The sequence below is a fragment of the Salmo salar genome, unplaced genomic scaffold (assembly GCF_905237065.1).
Source record: "Salmo salar unplaced genomic scaffold, Ssal_v3.1, whole genome shotgun sequence".
NCBI lineage: Eukaryota > Metazoa > Chordata > Actinopteri > Salmoniformes > Salmonidae > Salmo > Salmo salar.
Genome location: NW_025547632.1, coordinates 384,811 through 404,861, shown reverse-complemented (window position 1 = coordinate 404,861; position 20,051 = coordinate 384,811). Strand labels below are relative to the sequence as shown.

Sequence of the window (20,051 nt, the reverse complement as noted above, 5' to 3'; positions counted from 1 at the left end):
CAGATCAACTTTACTTGAGGAAAACAAAAACAAATGTTCATAACAGGATCACATACACTGAATATAGAGTCCAGGTCTGTTTGATGACTCTGGGAAGACTGACCACTGAGAATCTCTGACTCTGATCTCTCCTGTTGGTTTCTGTGGACAAAACATGAGATTACATCTAATCAACCAGGGAGTACACACACACACACACACACACACACACACACACACACACACACACACACACACACACACACACACACACACACACACACACACACACACACAAACAGGGAGGGAATGTTGTGTTTGTTTAATATTGTTTAAGGACTATGAAAATTGAAAAAATAAATGTGAAAATGGGAGAGGAGAAATGACTAGAGACAGTGTTGTTTAACTCACTGACCATGACCCATGAGTTCTTCTTACCTTTGTTCAGTAGAAAAGTCTCCCTCTCTAAACTCTATAGGATGATTCATAGACCAGTCACTCTTCATGGACACACAGCTGGGTACAGGGGAGGCTGGTCTCTCCTGCTTGATTGGACTTCAACACAACAGAGACAAACATTACATCTCTCATCTACTCTGAGCTCAGATGGGGAAACATAAGAAGAGTTCCAAAACGCAACATATCACTTTACAGAAATGAGCTTTTATTGTTTAAAGAAATTATGTATTAATTATTACATCTCTCACAGACAAGGATTTGTTTAAAATCTATCACTTGATGGTTTTATTTCAGAGACAGAAATCATGTTTTTTTATGCAAAATGCTATATATCTCCCTCACTCTCAGCGGTGACCGGCTCTGCTCAATTTGGTAATTAACTAAATAACTACATATATAGTGATTTTGGTTTATGTCAGTTTAATTGTTTGTTATGGTATAAGTTCTTATTTTATGATTGTAAGTGATAAAATTAACTAGTAATTCTCAGTAATTACTACTTTAGTAAGGAATAACACATGTTATCAGCACTACTTCAGTTGCTAAATAATTCCAATAGATGGGAGCATAAGACCACAATGACATTTCAGAATATTAGTTTAGTTTTCTCCCTGGATACACCACCACTCCCCGCGCTTCCTGCAGAACCCCTGCAGTACCTCCACAGACCCCGGATTGAGAACCCCTGATTTAGCAGATGCTCTTATCCAGAGAGATTTACAGTAACTGCATTCACCTTTTAAGATAGCTATTTATTTAGGAAATAAACTTAATGAATTATTCATGAAATTGTTATCTCACCTCTTAGCTTTGGTGTCATGTCCCCCAGAGAGATGCATTTTAGAGGCAGGGCCCCCCTCCTCTCTCTCCCCAGAGAGACTCATTTTAGAGGCAGGGCCCCCTCCTCGCTCTCCCCAGAGAGACTCATTTTAGAGCACTGTCCCCTGTAAACAGAGATCCAGCATGTTGGTTGTGGTCAACACAGTAACAACTAAACAGAGATCCAGCATGTTGGTTGTGGTTAACACAGTGACAACTAAACAGAGATCCAACATGTTGGTTGTGGTTAACACAGTGACAACTAAACAGAGATCCAGCATGTTGGTTGTGGTTAACACAGTGACAACTAAACAGAGATCCAGCATGTTGGTTGTGGTTAACACAGTGACAACTAAACAGAGATCCAGCATGTTGGTTGTGGTCAACACAGTGACAACTAAACAGAGATCCAGCATGTTGGTTGTGGTCAACACAGTAACAACTAAACAGAGATCCAGCATGTTGGTTGTGGTTAACACAGTGACAACTAAACAGAGATCCAACATGTTGGTTGTGGTTAACACAGTGACAACTAAACAGAGATCCAGCATGTTGGTTGTGGTTAACACAGTGACAACTAAACAGAGATGCAGCATGTTGGTTGTGGTTAACACAGTGACAACTAAACAGAGATCCAGCATGTTGGTTGTGGTTAACACAGTGACAACTAAACAGAGATCCAGCATGTTGGTTGTGGTTAACACAGTGACAACTAAACAGAGATCCAGCATGTTGGTTGTGGTTAACACAGTAACAACTAATTATTTTATTCATTATGTCTTAGAAATAAAACCGTTTTCTAACAGACACATCCAAACAGTCAGGTTATTTAATGTAATTACTTTTTCTAGCCCAATGACTACTCAAAACCCTCCCACAAGGCCTGAACACTAACTAATAGCCCCTGATTGGCCTACATCTTATTTTGGGGCGGCAGGTAGCCGGACGCGCGCACACGCACACAGGGAGGAAATGTTGTGTTTGTTTAATATTGTTTTAGGACTGTGAAAATGGACAAAAGGAAAAGCCTATGGATTATGAAAACAACAACAATAAATGGGAAAATGGGAGAGGAGAAATGACTAGAGACAGTGTTGTTTAACTCACTGACCAATGAGTTCTTCTTACCTTTGTTCAGTAGAAAAGTCTCCCTCTCTAAACAGTATAGGTAGACCCATAGACTTGTCACTCTTCATGGACACACAGCTGGGTACAGGGGAGGCTGGTCTCTCCTGCTTGATTGGGCTTCAACACAACAGAGACAAACATAACATCTCTCATCTACTCTGAGCTCAGATGGGGAAACATAAGAGTTTCATTACAAAACGCTAAATATCACTTTTCAGAAATGTTGGTAAATTATCTCATTATTTAAAGAAATGATTAAACCACTACAAGGCTTTATAAAGACTTTTAAAGTGGGTAATTTCCACATAAAATGCACATTTGCTGTTATTTTCCCGATGATGAGAAACTGTGTCAAATTAACATGGCATCTGCAAGTGAATTCATCTTTAGATATCTAGGTGGGACAACCACATATCACAGTTAAATATACTGGATACCAACATTCCACTCCTGATAAACAATGGATATATAGATATCTAGGTGGATATATAGATATCTAGGTGGATATATAGATATCTAGTTGGATATATAGATATCTAGGTGGATATATAGATGTCTAGGTGAATATATAGATATCTAGGTGGATATATAGATGTCTAGGTGGATATATAGATGTCTAGGTGGATATCTAGATATCTAGGTGGATATATAGATATCTAGGTGGATATATAGATATCTAGGTGGATATATAGATATATTGGTGGATATATAGATATCTATGTGGATATATAGATAGCTAGGTGTATATAAATATATAGATATCTAGGTGGATATATAGATATCTAGGTGGATATATAGATGTCTAGGTGGATATATAGATATCTAGGTGGATATATAGATATCTTGGTGGATATATAGATATCTAGGTGGATATATAGATAGCTAGGTGTATATAAATATATAGATATCTAGGTGGATATATAGATATCTAGGTGGATATAGATATATAGATGTCTAGGTGGATATATAGATATCTAGGTGGATATATAGATGTCTAGGTGGATATATAGATGTCTAGGTGGATATATAGATATCTAGGTGGATATATAGATATCTAGGTGGATATATAGATATCTAGGTGGATATAGATATAAAGATATCTAGGTGGATATATAGATATCTAGGTGGATATATAGATATCTAGGTGGATATAGATATATAGATGTCTAGGTGGATATATAGATAGCTAGGTGTATATAAATATATAGATATCTAGGTGGATATATAGATATCTAGGTGGATATATAGATATCTAGGTGGATATAGATATCTAGGTGGATATAGATATATAGATATCTAGGTGGATATATAGATATCTAGGTGGATATATAGATATCTAGGTGGATATATAGATATCTAGGTGGATATATAGATATCTAGGTGGATATATAGATATCTAGGTGGATATATAGATATCTAGGTGGATATATAGATGTCTAGGTGGATATATAGATATCTAGGTGGATATATAGATGTCTAGGTGGATATATAGATTTCTAGGTGGATATATAGATATCTAGGTGGATATATAGATATCTAGGTGGATATATAGATATCCAGGTGGATATAGCGCTTTGCAAAAAACACATTTTCATACACATCTAAAATCTAGAACAGTTATATAGAATGTACCCATAAGTAATCATTTCTAATAAAAAACTATTTAGAATATACATTCTTAAGCAATATTGTCAGCTCACCTCTTAGTTTTGGTGATATGTCCCCCAGAGATGATCATTTTAGAGCACTGAGCTCTAAAAAGAGATACAACATGTTGGTTGTGGTTAACACAGTGACAACTAAACAGAGATCCAGCATGTTGGTTGTGGTTAACACAGTGACAACTAATTATTTTATTCATTATCTCTTAGAAATAAAACCGTTTACTAACAGACACATCCAAACAGTCAGGTTATTTAATGTAATGACTTTTTCTAGTCCAATGACTACTCAAAACCCTCCCACAAGGCCTGAACACTAACTAATAGCCCCTGATTGGCCTACATCTTATTTTGGGGCGGCAGGTAGCTGGACGTGCGCACACGCACACAGGGAGGAAATGTTGTGTTTGTTTAATATTGTTTTAGGACTGTGAAAATGGACAAAAGGAAAAGCCTATGGATTATGAAAACAACAACAATAAATGGGAAAAGGGGAGAGGAGAAAAGACTAGAGACAGTGTTGTTTAACTCACTGACCAATGAGTTCTTCTTACCTTTGTTCAGTAGAAAAGTCTCCCTCTCTAAACAGTATAGGTAGACCCATAGACTGGTCACTCTTCATGGACACACAGCTGGGAACAGGGGAGGCTGGTCTCTCCTGCTTGATTGGACTTCAACACAACAGAGACAAACATTACATCTCTCATCTACTCTGAGCTCAGATGGGGAAACATAAGAGTTTCATTACAAAACGCTATAAATCACTTTTCAGAAATGTTGGTAAATTATCTCATTGTTTAAAGAAATGATTAAACCACTACAAGGCTTTATAAAGACTTTTAAAGTGGGTAATTTCCACAACAAATGCACATTTGCTGTTATTTTCCCAACGTGAGAAACTGGGTCAAATTAACATGGCATCTGCAAGTGAATTCATCTTTAGATATCTAGGTGGGACAACCACATATCACAGTTAAATATACTGGATACCAACATTCCACTCCTGATAAACAATGGATATATAGATATCTAGGTGGATATATAGATATCTAGGTGGATATATAGATATCTAGGTGGATATATAGATATCTAGGTGGATAAATAGATATCTAGGTGGATATACAGATATCTTGGTGGATATATAGATATCTAGGTGGATATATAGATAGCTAGGTGTATATAAATATATAGATATCTAGGTGGATATATAGATATCTAGGTGGATATATAGATATCTAGGTGGATATATAGATATCTAGGTGGATATAGATATATAGATATCTAGGTGGATATATAGATATCTAGGTGGATATATTGATGTCTAGGTGGATATATAGGGATCTAGGTGGATATATAGATGTCTAGGTGGATATATAGATGTCTAGGTGGATATATAGATATCTAGGTGGATATATAGATATCTAGGTGGATATATAGATATCTAGGTGGATATAGATATATAGATATCTAGGTGGATATATAGATGTCTAGGTGGATATATAGATGTCTAGGTGGATATATAGATATCTAGGTGGATATATAGATATCTAGGTGGATATATAGATATCTAGGTGGATATAGATATATAGATATCTAGGTGGATATATAGATATCTAGGTGGATATATTGATGTCTAGGTGGATATATAGGGATCTAGGTGGATATATAGATATCTAGGTGGATATATAGATGTCTAGGTGGATATATAGATATCTAGGTGGATATATAGATGTCTAGGTATATATATAGATATCTAGGTGGATATATAGATATCTAGGTGGATATAGATATATATTTATCTAGGTGGATATATAGATATCTAGGTGGATATATAGATATCTAGGTGGATATATAGATATCTAGGTGGATATATAGATGTCTAGGTGGATATATAGATGTCTAGATGGATATACAGATATCTAGGTGGATATATAGATATCTAGGGGGATATATCTATCGATATCTAGGTGGATATATAGATATCTAGGTGGATATATAGATATCTAGGTGGATATATAGATATCTTGGTGGATATATAGATATCTAGGTGGATATATAGATATCTAGGTGGATATATAGATATCTAGGTGGATATATAGATGTCTAGGTGGATATATAGATATCTAGGTGGATATATAGATATCTAGGTGGATATACAGATATCTAGGTGGATATATATATATATCTAGGTGGATATATATATATATCTAGGTGGATATATAGATATCTAGGTGGATATATAGATGTCTAGGTGGATATATAGATATCTAGGTGGATATATAGATATCTAGGTGGATATACAGATGTCTAGGTGGATATATAGATATCTAGGTGGATATATAGATATCTAGGTGGATATATAGATGTCTAGGTGGATATATAGATATCTAGGTGGATATATAGATATCTAGGTGCATATAGCGTTTTGCAAAGAAAGACAGTTTCATACACATCTAAAATCTAGAACAGTTATATAGAATGTACCCATAAGCAATCATTTCTGAATAAAAAGCATTTTAGAATATACATTCTTAAGCAATATTGTCAGCTCACCTCTTAGTTTTGGTGTCATGTCCCCCAGAGATGCTCATTTTAGAGGCAGGACCCCCCTCCTCTCTCTCCCCAGAGAGACTCATTTTAGAGCACTGAGCCCTAAACAGAGATCCAGCATGTTGGTTGTGGTTAACACAGTAACAACTAAACAGAGATCCAACATGTTGGTTGTGGTTAACACAGTGACAACTTAACAGAGATCCAGCATGTTGGTTGTGGTCAACACAGTAACAACTAAACAGAGATCCAACATGTTGGTTGTGTTTAACACAGTGACAACTAAACAGAGATCCAGCATGTTGGTTGTGGTTAACACAGTGACAACTAATAATTGTATTCATTATCTCTTAGAAATAAAACAGTTTACTAACAGACACATCCAAACAGTCAGGTGATTTAATGTAATTACTTTTTCTAGCCCAATGACTACTCAAAACCCTCCCACAAGGCCTGAACACTAACTAATAGCTCTGATTGGCCTACATCTTATTCTGGGGCGGCAGGTAGCCTAGTGGTTAGAGCGTTGGGGCGGTAGGTAGCCTAGTGGTTAGAGGGTTGGGGTGGCAGGTAGCCTAGTGGTTAGAGCGTTGGGGCGGCAGGTAGCCTAGTGGTTAGAGCGTTGGGGTGGCAGGTAGCCTAGTGGTTAGAGGGTTGGGGTGGCAGGTAGCCTAGTGGTTAGAGCGTTGGGGCGGCAGGTAGCCTAGTGGTTAGAGCGTTGGGGCAGCAGGTAGCCTAGTGGTTAGAGCGTTGGGGCGGCAGGTAGCCTAGTGGTTAGAGCGTTGGGGCGGCAGGTAGCCTAGTGGTTAGAGCGTTGGGGCGGCAGGTAGCCTAGTGGTTAGAGCGTTAGGTAGCCTAGTGGTTAGAGCGTTAGGTAGCCTAGTGGTTAGAGCGTTAGGTAGCCTAGTGGTTAGAGCGTTAGGTAGCCTAGTGGTTAGAGCGTTGGGGCGGTAGGTATTGAATTAATTCAACATGGACATTAATAGTTGCATAATAACACAAGGCTACAACAACAATAAACTTAAGGCTAGGTGGTGCACTCCATCAACAGCAGGTGCATTTCAAGAGCGGCAAATTTGAATCCAAATAAATGTCAAAATTCAAATTTTTCAAACATACAACTATTTTACACCCTTTGAAAGATAAACATCTCCTTAATCTAACCACATTTTACGATTTCAAAAAGGTTTTACGGCGAAAGCATAAATTTAGAGTATGTTAGGACAGTACATTTACAAGAGTTGTGTGTAATGTTTTGTCAATTCAAAGACAGGGTCAACAAAACCATAAAACCAGCTAAAATGATGCACTAACCTTTTACAATCTCCATCAGATGACACTCCTAGGACATTATGTTAGACAATGCATGCATTTTTAGTTCTATCAAGTTCATATTTATATCCAAAAACAGCGTTTTACTATGGCATTGATGTTGAGGAAATCGTTTCCCTCCAATAACCGGCAGTCAAGTCAGCGTCACAAATTAAATAATTAAAATTAGAAAACATTGGTAAAATATTATATTGTCATTTAAAGAATTATAGATTTACATCTCTTGAACGCAATCAACTTGCCAGATTTAAAAATAACCTTACTGGGAAATCACACTTTGCAATAATCTGAGCACTGCGCCCAGAAAAATACACGTTGCGATACAGACTAGACGTCATGTTGGGGAGATCTAAAATCGAAAATACTATGTAAATAATCCATTACCTTTGATTCTCTTCATCAGATGTCACTTCCAGGTATCACAGGTCCATAACGAATGTAGTTTTGTTCAAAAAAGCTCATCATTTATGTCCAAAATCTCCGTCATGTTAGCACATGATCTAAGCCAGCAGGACTTCCGTCATGAACGAGGGGAAAAAAATATATTTACGTTCGTTCAAACATGTCAAACGTTGTATAGCATAAATCATTAGGGCCTTTTTAACCAGAACATGAATAATATTCAAGGTGGACGAATGCATACTCTTTTATAACGTATTGGAACGAGGGTACCCAACATGAACTCGCGCGCCAGGTGTCTAATTGGACATCATCGTTCCATGGCTCTTGTTCGGTCAGATCTCCCTCCAGAAGACTCAAAACACTTTGTAAAGGCTGGTGACATCCAAAATATTCCTCAGCCCCTGTGTTTTTCAATGGGATAGGTTTAAAGGCAATACAACACATCAGGTATCCACTTCCTGTCAGAAAATGTCTCAGGGTTTTGCCTGCCAAATGAGTTCTGTTATACTCACAGACACCATTCAAACAGTTTTAGAAAATTTAGGGTGTTTTCTATCCATATGTAATAAGTATATGCATATTCTAGTTACTGGGTAGGAGTGGTAACCAGATTAAATCGGGTATGTTTTTTTATCCAGCCGTGTCAATACTGCCCCCTAGCCCTAACAGGAATATTATAGGCTATTTATTAAATCTGTTTGCCAGCTCCAGGTAGGCTACACAAGTGACACTAAATTATTTGCAATGACTCCAGTCATTTCAATATATTTATAGTATAAATTGTAGGCTACAGTAGCCTAGATAGGCATACAGATTAATAGGCTACAGTAGCCTAGATAGGCATAAAGATTAATAGGCTACAGTAGCCTAGATAGGCATACAGATTAATAGGCTACAGTAGCCTAGATAGGCATACAGATTAATAGGCTACAGTAGCCTAGATAGGCATAAAGATTAATAGGTTACAGTAGCCTAGATAGGCATACAGATTAATAGGCTACAGTAGCCTAGATAGGCATAAAGATTAATAGGCTACAGTAGCCTAGATAGGCATAAAGATTAATAGGTTACAGTAGCCTAGATAGGCCTAAAGATTAATAGGCTACAGTAGCCTAGATGGGCATAAAGATTAATAGGCTACAGTAGCCTAGATGGGCATACAGATTAATAGGCTACAGTAGCCTAGATAGGCATACAGATTAATAGGCTACAGTAGCCTAGATAGGCATACAGATTAATAGGCTACAGTAGCCTAGATAGGCATAAAGATTAATAGGCTACAGTAGCCTAGATGGGCATACAGATTAATAGGCTACAGTAGCCTAGATGGGCATAAAGATTAATAGGCTACAGTAGCCTAGATAGGCATAAAGATTAATAGGCTACAGTAGCCTAGATAGGCATAAAGATTAATAGGCTACAGTAGCCTAGATGGGAATAAAGATTAATAGGCTACAGTAGCCTAGATAGGCATAAAGATTAATAGGCTACAGTAGCCTAGATAGGCATAAAGATTAATAGGCTACAGTAGCCTAGATAGGCATAAAGATTATTAGGCTACATTAGCCTAGATAGGCATACAGATTAATAGGTTACAGTAGCCTAGATAGGCATACAGATTAATAGGCTACAGTAGCCTAGATAGGCATACAGATTAATAGACTACAGTAGCCTAGATAGGCATAAAGATTAATAGGCTACATTAGCCTAGATAGGCATACAGATTAATAGGCTACAGTAGCCTAGATAGGCATAAAGATTAATAGGCTACAGTAGCCTAGATAGGCCTAAAGATTAATAGGCTACAGTAGCCTAGATAGGCATAAAGATTAATAGGCTACAGTAGCCTAGATAGGCATACAGATTAATAGGCTACAGTAGCCTAGATAGGCATACAGATTAATAGGCTACTTGATGTTCAACAGATGTTTAATTCTCCACATTTAATGTCAGTTTCATTGTGGAGTTTTTCTCATAACAGAAGCACATGATGGAGTTCCAGAACTTTCTTTTCACATTTCCACTCCAGAGACCCAAGAACTGAGCATGCGTAGAAACCTTAGTTGATAGGTAATCGACTAGCTGGGCTGTTCTCCAGACTCCGTGTGTAGGGACTTGTACAATGCTTGAACAAGGCTAGTGAAATTGACATTTGTGTCTGTCTGTATTCTTGGTATCGTTCACTAGATGGCAGTAAACACCTGCTGTAACTAGACTTTACAACAACAGTGACCACGTTAATTAACATGCACACCAATATCCCGTTATTATTCTAGGTACTCTGAAGTATTGTGTTTTTAAATTGATGCATGTACACATCTTATCCCATTTACTGTTGTTTCTGCTGTCTCCTCAGGCTGTTTCACATATTATGTTTTCATCTGATTGTCAAAAAAAATTGAACTCAAAAAATAGGCTACCTGTGCGGTTTGATACTCTGTACTGGACTGTATAACCTACTGGCTACAATTTAGACACATTTCTGCCTATAATTTTCAACATTTGGTAGGCCATTTGTTTGTCAAATATAGTTTGATACATGCAGCTTCTCTTTTGTCATAAATTGTTGCCCCAGAAGACTAAATAAAGTAGTTCTCTCCAGAATAATAATTTACATTGATAGAATGAATGCATTAGTAATCCACTAAAGTTGACCTTTAGTTTAGGGACCGGGGAGAAAACGCAATAACTCCAGAACAGTGGAAAGATTGGTCCTGTGCAAAATGTCATCAGTCTGAAGTTTAGTTTAGGACCGGGAGAAAACTCAATAACTCCAGAACAGTGGAAAGATTGGTCCTGTGCAAAATGTCCATATGTCATCCGTCTGAAGGGTTTTAAGGAAATGAAAAGCTGAGAAAAAGATGAAACACGTTTCTGATAAGGTTGAAAGTACCGTCTGCTTGCATCATAGTGTCAAAGATAACACCTTACACTCTCATTCACATTATCTCAAGAGATACTGAAATAAATAATATTTCTCCACGCCTAAATTAACATTTGTTGTTTCATTTAAATGCAAAAAATGCATAATTCTGCATTTCATATTATATTCGTTTATAGGCCTACAGTCAGTGTCCAGATTTCAGTTAATATTATATTAGTTTATAGGCCTACAGTCAGTGTCCAGATTTCAGTTAATATTATATTAGATTATAGGCCTACAGTCACTACAGTCAGTGTCCAGATTTCAGTTAATATTATATTAGATTATAGGCCTACAGTCAGTGTCCAGATTTCAGTTAACGTTACTATTTAATTTAACCCATTTGAATTGAAATGAGGAATATTCTGTTTATTTATGGCTACAGGGATACTCGTGAACGGGATATCAGAGAACACCGCAGTTCCGGGAGAGTAGTGGGGGAAACCATTCACCTCAGAAAGAGGGGTGATATTAATAACGTTTCCTTTCATTATGTGTTGTCGAATTCATAAAAATATATTTTCTGCCATTGTAGTAAGGTTGTTAATACGAGAGGTCTTCAGACTTACCATTTTTGTATTATTTTCCTTGAAAGAACAAGTAGAGGGTTTTGAGTGCTTCTCCCCTATTTGGAAAGTTGGTCTGCCTGCTGTTCAGTCAGAGATATTCTGACAGGACGTCTCCTTCTGCTGGACATAAAAACTGTTTAAAACTGTATAACACTATAGTGTATCTGGAACACTGGTTCATATATCACAAAGTCAATAGTGAATGTGACTATGTATATATTTATTGTGTATTTAAAGCATATTTCTGCAAGTTTATCAGGTGTCTGCTAGCTTAGCTAGCCATGATAATGACGAGCTAACTAGCACCGTCAATCAGTGCACTGTAATGTCACGCTAGTTGTTGCTAGCAGGTGATTTATTTGTAATTCAAGACTTCTTTATTGAAATATTAAGTCAATGTTTATTTTCTTACTACCTTAAAAGGTTTATATAAAAATGGTTGTACTTGTGCTCTGTATTTATGGTTTAATGTCACTTCACATTGAGGGCATGTATCATTACTGTTGTTCCTATCTAACAGTTATCTTGTGTTCTACCTAACCATGTATCATTACTGTTGTTCCTATCTAACAGTTATATTGTGTCCTACCTCACCATGTATCATTACTGTTGTTCCTATCTAACAGTTATCTTGTGTCCTATCTAACCATGTATCATTACTGTTGTTCCTATCTAACAGTTATATTGTGTCCTACCTAACCATGTATCATTACTGTTGTTCCTATCTAACAGTTATCTTGTGTCCTACCTAACCATGTATCATTACTGTTGTTCCTATCTAACAGTTATCTTGTGTCCTACCTAACCATGTATCATTACTGTTGTTCCTATCTAACAGTTATCTTGTGTCCTACCTAACCATGTATCATTACTGTTGTTCCTATCTAACAGTTATCTTGTGTCCTACCTAACCATGTATCATTACTGTTGTTCCTATCTAACAGTTATCTTGTGTCCTACCTAACCATGTATCATTACTGTTGTTCCTATCTAACAGTTATCTTGTGTCCTACCTAACCATGTATCATTACTGTTGTTCCTATCTATCAGTTATCTTGTGTCCTACCTCACCAGTGAACGTGTGGCTGTGACCGTCCTGTCAATGCCTGTCCTGGTGACTCATTTTACATTTTAGTCATTGAGCAGACGCTCTAATCCAGAGCAATTTAAAGTTGGCCCTGGTGACTCCTGGGGCCTAATTCGTAAAGGAAGTGTCTCAGAGCTGATCTAGGATCAGGTCCTCCCTCTCCATGTAATCTGATTCATTATGATCTAGGATCAGGTCCCCTTCTCCATGTAATCTGATTCATTATGATCTAGGATCAGGTCCCCTCCTCTCCATGTAATCTGATTCATTATGATCTAGGATCGGGCCCCCTCTCCATGTAATCTGATTAATTATGATCTAGGATCAGGTCCCCCTCTCCATGTAATCTGATTCATTATGATCTAGGATCAGGTCCTCCTCTCCATGTAATCTGATTCATTATGATCTAGGATCAGGTCCTCCTCTCCATGTAATCTGATTCATTATGATCTAGTTGTCAGAGCTAGAGTGGTGTTTGTCAGACTATGAGACATCCCGGTTTGGCCAACAAACTATTATGATACCTCTCTATTGTAAACTGTGACTTGTACAAACAAGCTGGTGTTCTACGTGTTGCTCTAGGAATTACAACAAACTAACAGGGTGGAAAGTGATATTAGGGGGACACAGAAAAACTTAAATTAAATAATAAATGAATGAACAAATGAATGAATGATATTTTATTTCCGTGTCAAATCGCCAACTGGCAACCCATCCCTTATGGGGTTAATTGCCACATAAACAAACATTACAATAATTGACTGTGGTAATTAAATGATAATTCTCCTTCCGGTGTTCTCTGCATTGGGCATCGCATGAATAGTGAAAAAAATAAGGTAAAAATCAATACATAATAGTAAATAAGGTGATGCAAACAATAATTACATCCCTAGAGCAGAACAATAATATACATATATACACACACTGTATATATGCACATACATACATATATACATACTGTATATATATACATACATAACATATATACACACTGTATATATACACATACATAACATATACACTGTATATATACACATACATACATACACACTGTATATATACACATACATACATATACACTGTATATATACACATACATACATACATATACAGATAAATAAATACAGAAAATGGGTAGAGGAGGTAACATCAACCCAGAAAAATAAACAGAAGGAATTTGAACCCAGTCTGACACAAAGAGAAGACTCATATGGGAGACAAGTCTATACACAATCTATATACACATGTACCATTTACCACATAGAAGATTCATATGGGAGACAAGTCTATACACAATCTATATACACACATACCATTTACCACATAGAAGATTCATATGGGAGACAAGTCTATACACAATCTATATACACACGTACCATTTACCACGTAGAAGCTACATATTGTTATAATTTAATTATAGGTAGCCCTTTTTCATTTATTCCAGGATTTATCTAAATATTCAGCAAACGGAAATACACAATGGACAACAAAAAACATTACAATTTCTCCTCATCACTCATCACATAATGCCAGGGTATATCTGGTGGTCTTTCTGGAATAAGAGCAAGCGTATATCATGGTAGAAAAGGAAATAGAGGATTAAATCAGTTTAATTCTCTATTTCTTTAAGGTCACAATAGTTACATAGTCTTTCCTCCATTTCACCACAATACTGACCTGTATCAATACTCAGAGAAAATATCCCTGATCTTACCTGTTTCAATGCTCAGAGGCAATATCCATGATCGTACCTGTTTCAATACACAGAGACAATATCCCTGAAATAACCTGTTTCAATACTCAGAGACAATATCCCTGATCTGACCTGTTTCAATACTCAGAGACAATATCCCTGATCTGAACTGTTTCAATACGCAGAGACAATATCCCTGATCTGAACTGTTTCAATACGCAGAGGAAATATCCCTGATCTGAACTGTTTCAATACGCAGAGACAATATCCCTGAAATAACCTGTTTCAATACTCAGAGACAATATCCCTGATCTGACCTGTTTCAATACTCAGAGACAATATCCCTGATCTTACCTGTTTCAATACACAGAGGCAATATCCCTGATCTTACCTGTTTCAATAGGCAGAGCAAATATCCCTGATCTGACCTGATTCAATACGCAGAGGCAATATCCCTGATCTTACCTGTTTCAATACGCAGAGGCAATATCCCTGATCTGACCTGTTTCAATACACAGAGGCAATATCCCTGATCTGAACTGTTTCAATACGCAGAGCAAATATCCCTGATCTGAACTGTTTCAATACACAGAGGCAATATCCCTGATCTTACCTGTTTCAACACGCAGAGGCAATATCCCTGATCTGACCTGTTTCAATACACAGAGGCAATATCCCTGATCTGAACTGTGCACATAGAGATCTCTTGCTTTTAGGTAGGTTATACATAATATATCTCTCACACACCAATTCACCCTGAATCAAACAAAAGGTTCTCAATTTGGGTTTATGATTCATCTCCTCCACCCATCTTTTTTCATGTCGCATCAACAGTTGTTTTTTAATCATATCTCTGTCTCCCTTCATTTGGTTTTGGTACAGATGTTCACAGTCACACTGTTGAAAAAGCTCAGACATTTCAGTTTCCCAGGCTTCCCCTATGGATAGATAAATACAATAATCATGAAAAAAGTCATTGATGAAAGAGACTTCAACTAGGACTATGAAATAATGAAGAAACAATTTAACATTTTGTTATTTTATGGCTTATATTTATTGTAGAAGTTGATAAATAACACCTGGGGACAAAAACGCCTACATCTTCTGACAAATAGTGTTAAAATGCATCACATTCCCTTTCAGGATCCATATTTTGGTGTTTTTAAGGTAAAGGACACCTTATATTTAAAGCCTTTTTGAATCCACATTTTACACTAAATAAGAACTGATATTTCCTGGGGACAGAAAAGGCACCACATGGTAGGAATGACTCAGCAGCACTCCAACACTAGTTTAGTGGATTCCAAATGTTCCCTCTACTTTATTCTAGATTATTGACCTGAAATACTCACTTTACTTGGAAACTGAGTTGCAGTTTAGAGGTTAAACTATGAGCTGCTCTGTCATCTCAAAATGGCCCTGTACAGATACTTTCTTATATTCAGTTTCAACTGTAGTCAAGGAGTCACCCTTCATATAACAACAGTAACCAGAGGGTGGAGCTAACAGTCAGTTTCAACTGTAGTCAAGGAGTCACCCTTCATATAACAACAGTAACCAGAGGGTGGAGCTAACAGTCAGTTTCAACTGTAGTCAAGGAGTCACCCTTCATATAACAACAGTAACCAGAGGGTGGGGCTAACAGTCAGTTTCAACTGTAGTCAAGGTGTCACCCTTCACATAACAACAGTAACCAGAGGGTGGAGCTAACAGTCAGTTTCAACTGTAGTCAAGGAGTCACCCTTCACATAACAACAGTAACCAGAGGGTGGAGCTAACAGTCAGTTTCAACTGTAGTCAAGGAGTCACCCTTCACATAACAACAGTAACCAGAGGGTGGGGCTAACAGTCAGTTTCAACTGTAGTCAAGGAGTCACTCTTCATATAACAACAGTAACCAGAGGGTGGAGCTAACAGTCAGTTTCAACTGTAGTCAAGGAGTCACTCTTCATATAACAACAGTAACCAGAGGGTGGAGCTAACAGTCAGTTTCAACTGTAGTCAAGGAGTCACCCTTCATATAACAACAGTAACCAGAGGGTGGAGCTAACAGTCAGTTTCAACTGCAGTCAAGGAGTCACCCTTCACATAACAACAGTAACCAGAGGGTGGAGCTAACAGTCAGTTTCAACTGTAGTCAAGGAGTCACCCTTCACATAACAACAGTAACCAGAGGGTGGAGCTAACAGTCAGTTTCAACTGTAGTCAAGGAGTCACCCTTCACATAACAACAGTAACCAGAGGGTGGAGCTAACAGTCAGTTTCAACTGTAGTCAAGGAGTCACCCTTCATATAACAACAGTAACCAGAGGGTGGGGCTAACAGTCAGTTTCAACTGTAGTCAAGGAGTCACCCTTCACATAACAACAGTAACCAGAGGGTGGAGCTAACAGTCAGTTTCAACTGTAGTCAAGGAGTCACCCTTCATATAACAACAGTAACCAGAGGGTGGAGCTAACAGTCAGTTTCAACTGTAGTCAAGGAGTCACCCTTCACATAACAACAGTAACCAGAGGGTGGAGCTAACAGTCAGTTTCAACTGCAGTCAAGGAGTCACCCTTCATATAACAACAGTAACCAGAGGGTGGGGCTAACAGTCAGTTTCAACTGTAGTCAAGGAGTCACCCTTCACATAACAACAGTAACCAGAGGGTGGGGCTAACAGTCAGTTTCAACTGTAGTCAAGGAGTCACCCTTCACATAACAACAGTAACCAGAGGGTGGGGCTAACAGTCAGTTACATGAGACAGCAGTAACGTGACATTGTTCTGAATCTTGCTTAAAAAATGTTATAGTCCTTCTTCAAGACATCTCTCTTACATTATTTTAGCTAAACTTATAATTTACTGGAAACCACGTTTAGTTGTGTTTTTCCCCTGTAAGGTGTATAAGTGCTGGATAAGAACCAAAGGATGAGAAACCCTGAGATAAACATAAAACCATATAATGTAAAAGCTCCTCCACCATCTTTACCAGACGTTTTACTGATAACATGTAGACCTACTGATTAGTTTCCACTTTGAAAACTGCTGTCTGTCAGCAACTCAGCTCAAGTAGCAGTTCTAACTAGTAATATCTCATTCCAGGTATTCATTCACATACTCTGTCCTTTAGAATGAATTATTGTTCATAAATACTTACTTTATTTGTCAGTATTGTCCATATAGTGTTTTCTGCTCTGTCATCTCAAAATGGATCCTGTACAAAATCACATATTTACTTTCAGTCACCTCCTGGGTGGTGCAGTGGTCTAAACCACCCCCCATCTGAACAGTTTCTCACCATCTGGCCACCTGGCCTATAGAGACTACATGACTATACACTCTACGCTGCACACCACATCAACGGGGATGTAGTGGAGGGTAAACTAACGCGCTTAAGCACCTTTTTATTTGTAAAATAGCGTTTACTCAACTTTGTATTTTGTTAATGATCGTTTACCACTTCTTATGCGTTTCCAGCGTTAAGCCTAAATTCCATCGTGGAAAACGGGTCCAGGTTGGTCAGCATGATAAAGAATCATATCTCAAGCTTACTCTGTCTATTGAATGTCTGACTACGACCTAACTTTATAGTAGTTATATGTAGCCAACACTTACCAGAGTCTGTACGTCTGTCCTTCAAATCAACACATTTATCCTACTTCTAATGTTGCAGAGAAATGTGCGCTACATTTTCTACAGTATTTTGTAACACACAGTTACTTTCACTTTCATATGAGGAAATCACGTCCGTTCTGACGTCACCGGTGTATGGGTAAATAATGATGACAGAAGAGCCTCTACTAACTAGTAATAATATGTCATTCCACGTATTCATTATCTTAATCTGTTCTTTATTGTTCAGAAATACTTTATTTGTACTTCTCTCCATATAGTGTGTTTTCCTCTTTTGTCATCTCACCATGGATACTGCACTCAGCCGCCTCCCCACCCTGATAATAAAGTGTTTTATTGGTATCTTCCACTAGATGGCAGTAAACACCTGCTGTAACTAGACTTTACAACAGCATTCCTTATTCATAAAGGCAGTGTCTCAAAGGAGGAGTGCTGAATCAGGATCAGGTCCCCCCTCTCCATGTAACCTGATTCATTATGATCTAGGATCAGGTCCTCCTCTCCATGTAATCTGATTCATTATGATCTAGGATCAGGTCCCCTCCTCTCCATGTAATCTGATTCATTATGATCTAGGATCAGGTCCTCCTCTCCATGTAATCTGATTCATTATAATCTAGGATCAGGTCCCCCCTTCTCCATGTAATCTGATTCATTATGATTTAGGATCAGGTCCCCCCTCTCCATGTAATCTGATTCATTATGATCTAGGATCAGGTCCCTCCTCTCCATTTAATCTGATTCATTATGATCTAGGATCAGGTCCCCCTCTCCATGCAATCTGATTCATTATGATCTAGGATCAGGTCCCCCCTCTCCATGTAATCTGATTCATTATGATATAGGATCAGGTCCCCCCTCTCCATGTAATCTGATTCATTATGATCTAGGATCAGGTCCCCCTCTCCATGTAATCTGATTCATTATGATCTAGGATCAGGTCCCCCCCCTCTCCATGTAATCTGATTCATTATGATCTAGGATCAGGTCCCCCCTCTCCATGTAATCTGATTCATTATGATCTAGGATCAGGTCCCCCCTCTCCATGTAATCTGATTCATTATGATTCATCATTATGCTTTGTTTGGCTACTTGTTGTCCATTGTCTGAATAAGCCTATTGTGGTGAAATGTCAGGAACACATTTTTTTAAATGTACTTTTAATCGTTTTAGAAACGTTTAAATGAACCACATGGATTCTAACTGGGGATTCAGCTAAAACTTGTATTTTTGGGATGAAATAAATTGATACCAACAGTGGACAATTCCCAGCAAAAGCATGGGGCTACAACTGTCAAGAGGAGAACAGGGGGAGTATTCCCCTTGGAGAACCCAGAGTGCAACACTGAAGAAAAACATATTGGAGAATAACAACAATCTCAATCTGAAGCTCTAAAGAAAAAATAGGAATTGTGAAAATCAGGACCATCATTCTTCCTCCTGTCCACCTATTGTCCCTGTATGAATCAGGACCACCATTCTTCCTCCTGTCCACCTATTGTCCCTGTATGAATCAGGACCACCATTCTTCCTCCTGTCCACCTATTGTCCCTGTATGAATCAGGACCACCATTCTTCCTCCTGCCCCACCTATTGTCCCTGTATGAATCAGGACCACCATTCTTCCTCCTGTCCACCTATTGTCCCTGTATGAATCAGGACCACCATTCTTCCTCCTGTCCACCTATTGTCCCTGTGTGAATCAGGAACACCATTCTTCCTCCTGCCCCACCTATTGTCCCTGTATGAATCAGGACCACCATTCTTCCTCCTGTCCACCTATTGTCCCTGTATGAATCAGGACCACCATTCTTCCTCCTGTCCACCTATTG

At 38.0% G+C, this 20,051-nt stretch overlaps 2 long non-coding RNA genes across 2 annotated transcripts; both read right to left on the bottom strand.

Moving 5' to 3' along the window:
• Positions 1-483: 483 nt before the first annotated feature.
• Positions 484-4,641, bottom strand: LOC123732128 (uncharacterized). The gene is made up of 3 exons (XR_006762982.1): positions 4,601-4,641; positions 2,386-2,502; positions 484-534 (listed from the first exon to the last, which is right to left on the bottom strand). It is a non-coding gene; the product is annotated as an uncharacterized lncRNA (long non-coding RNA).
• A 10,430-nt stretch (positions 4,642-15,071) lies between these two features.
• LOC106596051 (uncharacterized) lies at positions 15,072-18,285 on the bottom strand. The gene is made up of 3 exons (XR_006762983.1): positions 18,202-18,285; positions 17,744-17,800; positions 15,072-15,540 (listed from the first exon to the last, which is right to left on the bottom strand). It is a non-coding gene; the product is annotated as an uncharacterized lncRNA (long non-coding RNA).
• Between the last annotated feature and the right edge of the window lie 1,766 nt (positions 18,286-20,051).